General features: G+C 43.5%; 1 protein-coding gene across 1 annotated transcript in view; it reads left to right on the top strand.

Annotated features, from left to right (window-relative positions):
- Positions 1-426: 426 nt before the first annotated feature.
- The window catches only part of LOC146811612 (very long chain fatty acid elongase 4-like), a 148,850-nt gene continuing 136,156 nt past the window's right edge, over positions 427-13,120 (top strand). Inside the window, exon 1 of the mRNA XM_085618584.1 lies at positions 427-554. The gene's annotated coding sequence lies outside the window, so the exon portion shown is untranslated. The remainder of the gene's footprint in view (positions 555-13,120) is intronic.

Below are 13,120 nucleotides of genomic sequence, written 5' to 3' on the forward strand. Positions count from 1 at the left end.
TTCGATTTAAAGGGGGTTGAAGGCTGAATCTGCCGTGCCGGGATTCGAGTTCTTCATCATGTATGTCCGGGTTTAACGTGCTTCCCAATCCTCTTTCTAACTATGAGCAAAGGTGATGGCTTGCCGGGGATCACACAGAGAATCGGTAACAAACAGAAACTTAAACACTCCATATTTATCAAGATCACCAGATTACTTAATTTCACCAGGGATCCCACTACGTTATAGTTGGGCATTCTGGGAATTGTAGTCATGGAGTACACTAGATAAACTATTTTTACCTAAGTGTCAGACTACAGTAACAGGTAGAAAAGAGCCCTCTGTGAAACAAGGTGTATCACAATTCTTATCACTCGTTTTAGCACAAGCCACACACACGTGCGTCTGCTGAGCCTGCGTTTTGTAACATCCCATGTGACACACTTGGTGCAATCCTCGGCTCCAAGGTCTTCGATCCAGACAGGGCAAAAGGTTTTCGAGGAATTAGCAGTTACGAAACGGCCAGAGTTCCCGCCCATTCCCTCACTCCCCGCGCGCTCCGGGCTGCAGAACAGGTAAGTCTTGGACATGCTGGGTATGCGAGGAACGCTTCAACTATGGAATGCTGAAGGGGCAGGTGGACCAACGCGGCAGTTACAGCAACAAACTGAAATGTCTGGACTGGGCAGAGGCGCAACTAGAACCACATTTCTGGGGGGGGGGCTCAGAAAATATTTCGGGCGGCTGAATCTTTAAAGCAAGAGGCAGAGTGGAGCTGCAGGGGCTCTTAGAAGGGGTGAAACAACAGCGAGGCCGCATTAACATCTAAATGGTCTTTTAAAGACCTGTGAAGTGCTCGGGTGCGGCTGTGTTTGTGCCCGGGAAGCTGTCTCATCCCGGGCTGCCACACACGATGGGGGGGGGGGGGGGGGGGGGGGGTGCGGGGCGGAGGTGGCCGAAGCCCTTTCAGTCCAATGGGTGTTGCGCGCCTCGGACTGGGTCACCCCTCAGGGTGTCGAGATGACGCTGTGGCAACGGGACACCAGTTTTCCAGTTATGGGCTTTCCTTTTGTCGATGTGTACGTTAAATAAAGAACTGGAAAACTGGTCTCACGAGGTCCCTCTATTACTGTAGCCATGTTACAAGTGTCGAGGTGGAATGATAGCATGATGACAGGGTGCCTGGCAAACGTAATAGCTAAGGAGCATTTAAAGTATCCTTACGTCTCTCGCCCCTTAGTTATTGCTTTTGAGGGAATTCACACCAAAAGGAGAAAGAATAGGAAGTAAAGGCGTACTATGCCCACCCATGAGACTGCTATGCTACACATAATATTTCCTGCTTTTGTGTTTGGCTTGGTTGTGCGGTGGTCTGCAAGACGTATTTTTATCAATACTTTAAAAATGCATAGAGTGGGCTTTGGCTCCACCCAGAGTATCACCCGATCACCTCATGCTAATGGTTGGTTGGCACATCATTCTACCATCCAGGAAGTGTTGTCATCGGAATGTGTATATGGCTATTTTACATTTAAAAAGTATACTCAATCACCACACTGTTTGTCACTTTTTGTTGTTGTCCTTTTATGCATTCAAAACAGAAAGCAATACGTTTTTCTACTTTTTTACCGGCATGACCTATTCGGACAGGGCAGGCCTTAGTGATAAACAGCATGTATGCACGTAATGCATGTAAACAGCATTAATTTCTCAGGAGACCACAGAGTAGGAATTACAAGAACCAAGGAGCACAGAGAGGAAAACCTTTGCCTACTGTGAAAACTCAGTAGTCCATACTGTGCTGAAGGTAGCCTATTGTGGCCAGTGGGAGGTAAAAAAAAAAAGCCATTTCTGGACAGCTTGGGAGGCTTCTACTGTAGATGCTTGGGTGCTGAAGATAATTACAAAAAGGTGCCAGATAGAGTTTTCATCAATGCTGTCAGAAACTGGGAACAAATGTACACTGTGCCAGCACAATTCTGTCAAGAAGAAGGCAGTGCTCTTGTCAATTCCCTCCTGTCCTTTGAAGAAGGCTTTTATCCCGGGTACCCAGGTAGAAAAGGGCAGGGGCAGTAATTCAATCATTATGATTCCGGAGGCCACAGGAGCTTTCGGCTGGTCATAGACCTTCGAAATATCAACAAGTTGATCAAGAAGATTCCATTGAAAACCGAGACACTTGAAAGATATCATCATTTTTGTGAATACTCTTTGGACAGACATAAAGGCAGCACCCGGAACAGATAATGACTTCCAGGAGACAGAGTGTCCGAAATCTTTGAAGATCTCTTGATATAGGACAGTGAAATTATATAGTCATGAATTCCAGTGTCATCATGAGTGCATCCTCCGGAATCAAAGGAATTATCCCTTATGGACCCTCTAAATCTTCAGGGTTGGAACATCTTCTTTTATCTGGATGACTAGCTGTTCCATATTCCATCAAAGGAAGAATCTTTGTGGAGGGTGCATGTCTTTAATGAATGTCTCATGCAACACAATTTGCTCATCAATCTCCCAAAGTAGAAACTAGAGTCTGGACAGGATCTTCATACAGGCCTCCAAATCTAGTGACCACTGGCTATGATGAGTCAGATTTTATCAGGGCAAGGTATTTTTAGTGCCTACTGGCTCATTCTGGCAAGCTGCTAAAGAACAGGTGTTCGGTTCATTCAAAGTGAATGAGGAATAAGGATGCCTTTAAATCTTGTTTTATCTTCTCACATTTGCTCTGTGTTCAGAGACAGAGTTCAAATGTCAGCTTATGTCTTCTTAGAATTTGCTACTTATTTTAACGTGGAGGTTGGTGTTTACTTTTCTTTCTCTGCCAGACTTAGTCTTTTATTTATTTTATTTAAAAAGCTTGTAAATGACATGTACGAACATTTCAAAATATGATCCAGTAAGTATGAAAGCACATTTTTGTAATTTTATGTAATGGAAAAAAGATTTTAATAGGATGAATCAAGTCAGAAACCTTTACCTTGATGTGCAAATTATAAACATTTTGCCGAACCCCAAGTTCCACAGATTATTGATTATACCCTATATAGTATAATCAGTAAAACTGCATGTTAGTGGGAAATTTATTGGCCATTTCAATGGAAAATGTGCGTTTGTAGAGGACAGTGAGCTACCACATCATGTTTTAGTGATCTTTTTATTGAAAGTGAGTTTTAAAACACAAACTGAGAAACATTCCTGCCCCCTTGATGGCATTGCTCTCAGTGAACTAAGTGGCAAGTGAGGGGTTATGTTGACTAGATTCTTTTTAAACATGGCGCAAATGGTTAGTCTAGTCAGACAAACAAAAGAGTTTCTTGTACAGCATTAGGACTTATCTATTTGAAGGGGCTTACATATGCAGTAATGAAGAAAAAAGTGGTTCTATACGATAAAATATTTGCCTAGGATCACACAATTTGAGACTAGTTTACGGGTCAAGTATATTTCAGTTAGGGCGAATAGATTACTCAAGTCACTAGACCTACAGGTATGGTAACATTTTTATGATTTTTCAAAGCCTGTCATAGGCGCACGCTACAAGTACAAGAATGCAAAGCAAAAATCCGGACTGGATGACCTTCTTATGCACAGACATAGGGAAACCTAAGCGCTCCTTGGTAGTTGAGTGAGTTCTTGTTAAATATTGGATGGGAGATTGTAGTGAGCAGATGGAGGGCCAGTGGAAGAGGTGCGTTCCTGTACCTGTGGACAGTTGGATCAGTAGCTGGAGGTCACAGAGAAGAAAGCTGGACTAGGCATGATGGCACAGGTTCTTTTCAGGTCTGACTTTTTGGGTTGGCTTGACAGTACAGTGTTCTGCCTGACCCATTGTTACCAATTCTTTAACCTATGTATAGAGTGAGCATTTGCTCTGCCCCATAGGAGTATTACACACTCCCATCATGCTGTTGATTGTTTAGTGTATCCTCCGCTTCCTATGGCGTGCTTGCATTCAGTGCACGAGGGACTATTTTACATCTCAGGAGTACCCCGAATTATCACACATTAAATTCTATATCTCATTGTACAAAAAAAGCAATTGGTCTTTTGGTTCTTTTCACTTTAGTAGGTTTAAAAAAAATTAGCTTAACAAGGTCTAACAAGCATTTGCAATGCAATAGGTCTCGCATTATAAAAGTGTGAGCAGCTGGCATTGCTAATAATAATGCAACACTAGCTATTGGCTTTGTAAATGATAAATAAATGCCATTATGTGTTTGTTTTATAAAATAGATTAAAAAAGGCATTGTCATGAACAATGGCAATAGCTTAAACTTTTGCCAATGCGAGACCTATTGCATTGCAAATGCTTGTTCATGCGGCTCCCATGAGTTATTCGGTAATACTGAATTAAATCCATACAGGAGGCTCCGTCACGATTAACGCACTACAGATGGTTACTACAAATGACCCTGTAGAAGGCCTAATGTCCATGGAATGGCAAGACTAGGGTTTACAGGTACGATCATCTCGATGGACACCCCAATAATGGCGTCAGCAAGCTGTTATCGATAAAGTACCCACCACACATGAGGGAGGGGTTGCGCTGCCGTCCACTGGAGCGCTGGGGGGCATCCACTAAGAGCACTGCACCTATAAACCACAGTCGTACCTTTCGATAAGGTTCTGGTTTCCACGCGCCGCGGCGCTGAACTGCGAAGCCTGGAATGGGCTGACTTGAACGCGCATGATAAAAGCTTCGTCGTAGCAAGGGAGATAAACCGATGCCACTCGCCTCAAGCCTCAAGGAAGCGCTCTTCTGTGAAACACGTGTCGGCTGTAGGAGTAAATATATATTAATACAACGGTACTCTCTGGACTCGGGTATTTATCATCAAAGAAAAACGGGGTGATTCTGTGGACCACGCTGGATTGTGCACTGTTATTTGAGGTGGTTTGACGTATGCCCAAACCATATTGGATTTGCTAATAACTAATGCTTTGTTTACTTCCTATTATAATGGTGTCCTGTTCATGTCCCTTGAATACATTGGAACCCATACCAGCGATCTGCTGCCCTGGTCATTGGCTAGTGTTCGCAATGCATCCTGGGATCAGCAGTCACCACTGCAGGCCCTCGGGGGAGCCGTACATACGGGCTCTCCTTGGGACAAAGGGCAAAAGCCCCTGACCCGAGCTGGTGGCTGGCTAATTGGAGAGAGCTGCTGGGTGTGGGAGGATCTCCCCTCCCCCACACTGATGTAAATGCAACCCCCCACTTCCCATCCATTGTTGGTGGACGGGGGGCCCCTGACAGTGCGCCGCGGGGACCCTCTGTCCCGAGAGGAGGAAGGGCTGGCCGGCTGACTACAGAGCTTCCAACGTGTAGTCTTTCAGACATGGGGGGCGAGGTGCTTCCCTGCTCCAAGCTCTCTCTGCACCACGCCCCATAACTCAATAAAATGTATTCTGGAGTGATTAGCCGCAGAAGCCTTCCTGGCCAGGCCTGCTCCCAAGGGGCGAGCAGGGGCTGTGGGCAGGCAGCGAGTGCTTGGAAATATAAGGTCTTGCTGCAGAACATACCGGGCTCGGAGATTTTAACAGAGATATCAGGGCACCTGCAGTACACAGTAGGAAATCTATGCGATGTAAACGTTAGCCCGTGAGCGACCTGCTGGAAATACCAGCTGACCAGTTACAGATGGTTCCATGTGGGTCGGGTGTTGAGCCATGCCACCAGATTCTGTTGGAACATGAAAGTGAAATCAAAAGTGACTATTTCCAAAGTATTTGAATAGCTGTTGTGAAAAGTTGAATCAGTGAAAACATCTGCACAGTTCCCACTGGTTCAACACAAAAGACACGCCAGCCCCCAGCTGATGCTTGTCCTGAATTTTTACTTTCACAGTCCTGAATTTGCAACAGTGCAAGGTGGTCACCCTAGCTGTTCGAAGCAGTCATAACAGCAGGGATGACAACCCAATGCCGAGCAATAGGTCTCGCATTAGCGAAATTTTAAGCTATTGGCATTGTAAATGACAATGCCTTTTATTTCTCTGTTTTTAAAACCAACACATAGATAAAAGGTTTGTCATTTACAATGCCAGTAGCTCAAAGTCTCGCAAATGAGAGACCTATTGCATTGCAAATGCTTGTTTAAAGCCCTCCCAAGAATGTGTGTAGACCACAAACATACTAGGATACCAAAACACAAAACAGTTACTGAAAACGAACAAATAAATGTACTGCTTTTAAAAACCATTTAAAATGTTCATTTCTTTCATGTTTACTCAAGATCACACAGGGCTTTCTTTAATACATCACAAAGTTACCACCTCAAGGTGAGAGGACTGGAACAAAACTCTGCTGCAAGAATGTAGCAGCCAGGCTGCTTGGCGCTTCAATCTCAAAGATGTTATCTTGTGCAATAAAGAATTCTGAAATGACAAAGGTAAGCACTGTAAACTGCCCCAGATCACCATATGTGAAAGTGACGCCAAGACTCAAATGGTTGTTTTGTACTTTAAAATCGCTGTGGTTTGTGAAAAAAAGAACATCAGCATGCACTTTTTTTTCCGTCTGTGGTTTTCAGTTCCGGTACCTCTTTGCCCTGCAACACCTTCACAAATAAGGGTAATATGCAATGCTACTCAGCCTATTCTCGCGAGAACTACGCATCAAACGACCACGATCCAAGTAAAATGTGTCACGACATGGCCACTGGAGAAACGTCTGTAATTAAATCTTTCGGAGTATTGAAAGGGCGTGGTCAAAATAAAACGTGCGCACCTTTAATTTGAAAACAATGCTTACTATTCAGCATGCACTTTTTTTTTCCGTCTGTGGTTTTCAGTTCCGGTACCTCTTTGCCCTGCAACGCCTTCACAAATAAGGGTAATATGCAATGCTACTCAGCCTATTCTCGCGAGAACTACGCATCAAACGACCACGATCCAAGTAAAATGTGTCACGACATGGCCACTGGAGAAACGTCTGTAATTAAATCTTTCGGAGTATTGAAAGGCGTGGTCAAAATAAAACGTGCGCACCTTTAATTTGAAAACAATGCTTACTATTTAAAAACGGACAGAGTACTGAGGAGTGAAAGGGTTCTTACAACCAAGGTGGGTAGAGCCATGAAAAAGCAGCACAAATGGGTGCTGGTGTATTTTCTCCACTTTCATGATTCTTTTTAAAACAGGAGCTCAGTTTAAGAACTCGGATTAACTATCTCTCGGGGATAAAGTACTTTATGAATAAGCAATTGAATACATTGGCATGGAAAAGTGCATGTCTAAATTCACCGAGGCGCAGTTTGTCTTGCGTTTCTAGTGCGCTGGTCAGTTGGCATTAGAAAAAGACACACTAAGCAAACTTATTTAGAAAGCATGCTGGATTTGGAATCGTCGTGAAATAACGGAGAAATAAGGTGCAACTGGATAACAAGCGCAAACTGAAGTTGACGAGGAGGGAGTGGGAGGGGGGAGTGGGGGCGGGCACAGTGCAAATGGTGTGCACTTTGATGTCCTCAGTGGCCTCGCGGCTCACTGACGGACATCAAAGGGGCCGCGAAGTGATCAGGCAGTGCTTTTCAGGCTGCCAAATGGTGCGCGCGCCCAGCGCACATGCACTGTATTTGGAGGCCTGAAAAGCACTGTTTGCACTTCCAAAACTCGCTTACTATAAGTCTCGCCAGAGCAGCGCTAAAGCGCTGTCTCGGGCGAGACCTAAAAAGGAAGACTAGACCTAATGGCTTTGCCAGTTCTTGTTTTAGTCATTTTCAGAGTGGTGTGAGTGGTTGCTCCTGTTGAAGACTTGATGCCAGCATGTTCCGTAATAATGATTCCTCTTTGGGGCTTGCGTGACTTGTGAGACACCCTGAAATCCCTGACTAACGCGAAGGGAAGGGGAGGGGGTTGGGTTGCTGCCACAGCTGGATGAGCCAAGATGTCACCAGCCCATAAGGGAGGAGCTCACAATTATTTTTTATTGGCATAGAGATGATGAACTGCAACAAACAAAAAAATGTTCCTGGGTAGTGTGCCAGACTCAGTCTGCTATCCCACTGAGAGCAATCACATGAGTATAATTGCAAGGCATGATAGCAGTAACTGTTTTTTGCAGAGCTCCAAAGTGCAATACTTTTGGGAGCAATACGTAATCAAGCTAGTTATTATATATGCATTATTTGGTTCTACTGCATGGATTTGTATTTCAGGAGATAATTTGGTACAAGGGTGTTCATATGACAGACCACTAAACTTCTTTGTGCATGATGCAGGGAGATTTGTTGGCCATTTTATCCATTGCAGGAGAGGCAGAGGTCATTTTAACTTCTGACCCTATCATTACTTTGAGCGAGGCCTATTTTTAAACCAGCAGTCTCAAGTAGGCTGGAAAATGTAGGCCCATTTCAGGGCTGTAGCTATCACTAGTGACGGAGGTGCAGTGGTCCAGGATCCCAAGGGAACGAGGGGCCCACTGAACCACAGTTATGGCTATCTTTTATTAATCATGAGAAAGGGCCAATTTTGCTAGCTTTAATTAAGGCCATGCTACACCACTGGCCCGTGATTATAAAGGTAAAGATGTTAAGTCTGGTATGATAAATGCTGTCAGATAAAATGCAGGACTGCTTTACTGTCATGACTCGGGGGTAGTTGATCAGGAAGATTTGCTAGTTCACCATTAGTTCCTCTGTAATCCTTGCATCTCCATCCTCCTTACATTTTGACAGTGTCTCTGCTTGGAACCCATAGATTAGCTGCAGGGAGCCCCACTGCAGTGGCTATTACTTAGCTGTCATCTTGCTGAGCCTGACCTGTTTCACAGCCAGTAGCACTAAGGATACTGGGACTTGTAGTTTCTTCCCTGTTTAGGTTTTGCCTGTGCTGTACTTGTGAGGTTTGCCATTGGCCGGTTTCCACGTGGCTCCACATCACTCATTTCCTTGATTACTATTGGTCAGCACCTCCTCCTCGCCTCAGTCTTCCTTCTGGGCTTCGAGTCTAGTCTTCGTCCTTTCGTTGAGCCTGGACCAAGCACTGCTTCCAGTGTCCTTGCACTACAGGCTCCTGAAGTGCAGACAATCTTTGTTTAACTTTTTAACCTGCACTCCTTGAGGGCATGTGTCTATAACACCTCTCCTCCACCCCCTCTTAAAGTAAAAAAATATATATATTTGAAACCCACATCATAGTAGGTGGATTTTGAAGCACTTAAAAAAAAATCTTGAATAATCATAGATCAAGGGAATAAATGAGAATCTCTGAAAGTTATGTTTTGTACCTGGTGAGTCCTATTGTACGTTCGTCTTCATTGAACAGACTTCGTCTCCTTGTTTCCCATCAGCCCTCCTCCCCCTTCAACCCCGTCCTATCTCTGTCGGCAAAGCACCAATACCATGGTAGTGGATGGTATCAAAATAAGGTCAGTGGAGGCCTCTCCTTGATTTGACAAGAGCGGGGAGGACACTCATGTTGACGTAACTTAATTATGCTGTGTTTTACTGTGCTTGTCATGTGCAGGGTGTGCCTAGATTAAGAACTAGATCCCTGCCTTGTCTTTTGTCGAATAAGCGCATCACAATGCCGCGCCAAGTTCATGGAGCTTCCATTCTGGACTTTTCAGACACACTACAGGCATGTATCTTAAAACAAGCATTGACAAAGCCAATAGGTTTCACCTATCTGAAATCTATTGGCGTTGTCAATGTTTTTTTTACATGTTGCAGAGCAGTAGAACTGGAGTGCAACATGGCTCAAAGTAAAAAAAAAAAAAAAGCTCTATGATGCGGCCAGCACTATCCATGTCATAGCACTTTAAAAAACAAAATGTAAGACATGTTTCACAGCTGCTAAACTGCTGTGGGACATGTTAAAAAAAACAACAAAAAAACACTGACAGAGCCAATAGATATTGGATAGGCGAAACCTTTTGGCTTTGCTGATGCTTGTTCTTTTACCTACAATTGGTTCATGCTGTAGCTGATCCTCAGTGCTAGCTGAACGCCACTCTTCATGACTTGGGGCCATTGACCGCTATGCCCTCATGTTATGTTAAAGGTTATTTCTACAGTGCATTTGCCCCCCTCTGGTATTATGGTATAGTCTCTTGGACCCAAAGCTGATGTGCTCATCTAATAGAGGAGGTACAGGTGCTTCTTTTGGGCTTTCTGTTCTAAGAGCATTTAAATTCACCAATCAGACTCCCAAGTTGTCCCACACCAGGTGTAAACTTTAAGTCCAATTTGCAAGTATTCTGAAACATGGAGTTTTTCTCTTCAGAAATGTTTGCCCGCGTACCAGAATGCAGAAGAAGAAACTATACAAGCCAACACTCTCTGTGGCGGTGGTGTAGCAACTGTGGCATGGGCTGTAATCTAAGTAAGGAAAACGACCCACCATCCCAGATTTAGTAGTAATATATATATATATATATATATATATATATATATATATATATATATATATTCACTTAAAAAAACCATAGGTTTCAGGCACGTTATAGTTAGGAATTAGCATTTAACAAACCTTAGGAATTCACTGAAAAAAACATAGGTTTCATGGGTGTTATAGTTAGCTGGACATTTCACTTGTGCAAAACCCGTGAAATTCCCCCGTTATAGTTAGTTCAGCTAACTATAACTCGCGCGCCCGCAATGCACTGCTGATGACGTCACATATTACATCACTCATGACATGGTCAGTGACATCACACATGACATCACTGATGACATCTCAAATAACATCGCTGATGACATCATCCATTGAATGTGTGTTTTTCTGAAAATTAAGTATGTTTTATATATGTATATCTCAAGCTCGATGGAAGAATAAATGGGTAAATCAGTGTGTAAATGGATGATTTTTGTGTAAAATTGATTGTATAACGGACTGATTAAGTGTATCTTAGTGAATTCATGGGTTAGCGAGTAATGTTTAGATATGTAAATATCTGTATCAGTCTCTCACTTTGTGTATAATTGGCTGCATGGGTTGGTGAGTAGCTACACGAGTGTCTATATGGGTTATTAGTTGTTTTTTTGAGTATTAGTATGAGTGTCTGAGTGTCTGTATGGTTCGGTGGTGGGTATTACTTAGCGCATAGATGCATGAATGAGTGACTCACTGTATGTGCATTGAAGAGAGCATGTGTGCAGGACTGTATGCGTGGATGAGTGTGTGTATGGGTGTGTTAGTGAGTGAATACCTGTCTCAATAGTGTCTTTATGAGTAACTACATGTGTTTTAAACTAGTATATGTGAGTATTGGTGTATATAAGTGAGTTTAGGTGAGAGTGAGAGATTGGAAGAGTTACTGTATAAATAAGTATGTGTTTCTATAAGTGATTGTTTAAGAGAGTAAGTATGTGTACGTTTCTGTAGAAGTAATTGTAGTGGTGTGTGTATAACGGTATATGCAAGTAAATGGATGTTTGATTCTTTATTAGCATGAGTGACTGTGTGAGTAACTCTATGAATGAGTGGCGGTGTGTAACAGGATGTATAGGTGTATGAGTACATATGATGAGTGAGTACATGTATGAGTGACTATATAGGACTACTGGTGAATGAGTATGTAGATATTGGAATTGCTGAATAGGTTGTTGTAACTGGTATTGGTATGTCCATTTTTTTTTTAAATGTTAGTTTCTGTTTTTGAATGTGTGTATCAAAGGTTATATTAGGGTGAGAGGAGGTCTGCCAATCTATCACAAGGATGATGTCATGAGTGATGTCCCTGAGCATGTCATGAGTGATGTAATATGTGACGTCATCAGCAGTGCATTGTGGGCGCGCAAGTTATAATTAGCTGAACTAACTATAACGGGGCAATTTCACGGGTTTTGTACGAGTGAAATGCCCAGCTTACTATAACGCCCCTGAAACCTATGGTTTCTTCAGTGAATTTCTAAGGGTTTTTAAATGCTAATTCCTAACTATAACGTGCCTGAAACCTATGGTGTTTTCAGTGAATTTCAAAGGTTTTTTAAATGCTAATTTCTAACTAACGTAACTGAAACCTATGGTTTTTTAAGTGAATTTCAAAGCTTTTTTAAATGCTAGTTTCTAACTATGCCTACAGAGGTAGGACATGTGAAGAAAGAAGAAAAACACACAGAAAGAAGAAAAAGAAATGCAGCAAGAAGCAACAGAAGTCCTCAAAGACGAAGAAAAGTGCAGGAAGAAGGAAGACGTGCAGAAAGAACAAACAGAGGAGCAGAAAGAGGCCTCTGTTGCAAAATCACCCTGTACCCTCAACTTTTTCAGATGGGTACTGGTGGTAACTGACTCTGACTAACCAGTTCTAGAGCCAGTGCTAAGCTAAAAGACATTTAGAATACAGTTAAAACACCTACATACACTAGGGAATACTATGCGTTGGGGGTACCCCTGTTATTAGCATGACCACCTCTGTAAGCCCCTAGTATATAATAGGGCAGGGGGATTAAAACTACCTCTTAAAATGCGCCACAGGGCGTGTTTGCACACTGGTGAAGGGAGGGGGGAGCTGAGCTGACATATGCAAACACGCCCTGTGGCCGTTTTAATTTGGAGGATAAAGTCCCCTTGAATCCTGAGTGTCCCTTGAGTACAACTAGCCCATCAGGTATCTCTACTAAACACCACAGAGCTGCATTGTAGAAAAAATGGGCACGGCCTGGACCACCTCTTTGCAACGCAGCGCAGTGGCGCTTACTGGAAGCACTTGGTGGACTAGTTGGCCCCCAGTATTGAATGAGAATTATTTCCCCAACTTAAAACGTGCCATAGGACGTGTTTGAACACGTCACCTCGGGCCCCGTTCCCTCCCTTCCCCACTGTGTAAACAAGCCCTGTGGCCGTTTTAAATTGGGAGATTAACTCCCCTTGAATCCTGAGGGTCCCTTGGGGCAAATTAGTCCACTAGGTACGTCCAGTAAACACCATTGCAGAGAGGTGTAAAAAGGGGCACAGCCTGCCCCACCTCTCTTCAGCGCAGTGGCGCTTACTGGAAGCACCTGGTGGGCTAGTTGGCCCACAGGGTCCCTCAGGATTGAAGGGGAATTATTTCCCCAACCTAAAACGCACACCAGGGCGTGTTTGCACACGTCACCTCAGGCCACGTCCCCTTCCTTCACCGTTGTGTAAATGCGCCCTGTGGCCGTTCTAACTTGAGAGATTAAGTCCCCTTGAATCTTAAGGGTCCCTAT

The sequence above is a fragment of the Triturus cristatus genome, chromosome 7, assembly GCF_964204655.1.
Source record: "Triturus cristatus chromosome 7, aTriCri1.1, whole genome shotgun sequence".
NCBI lineage: Eukaryota > Metazoa > Chordata > Amphibia > Caudata > Salamandridae > Triturus > Triturus cristatus.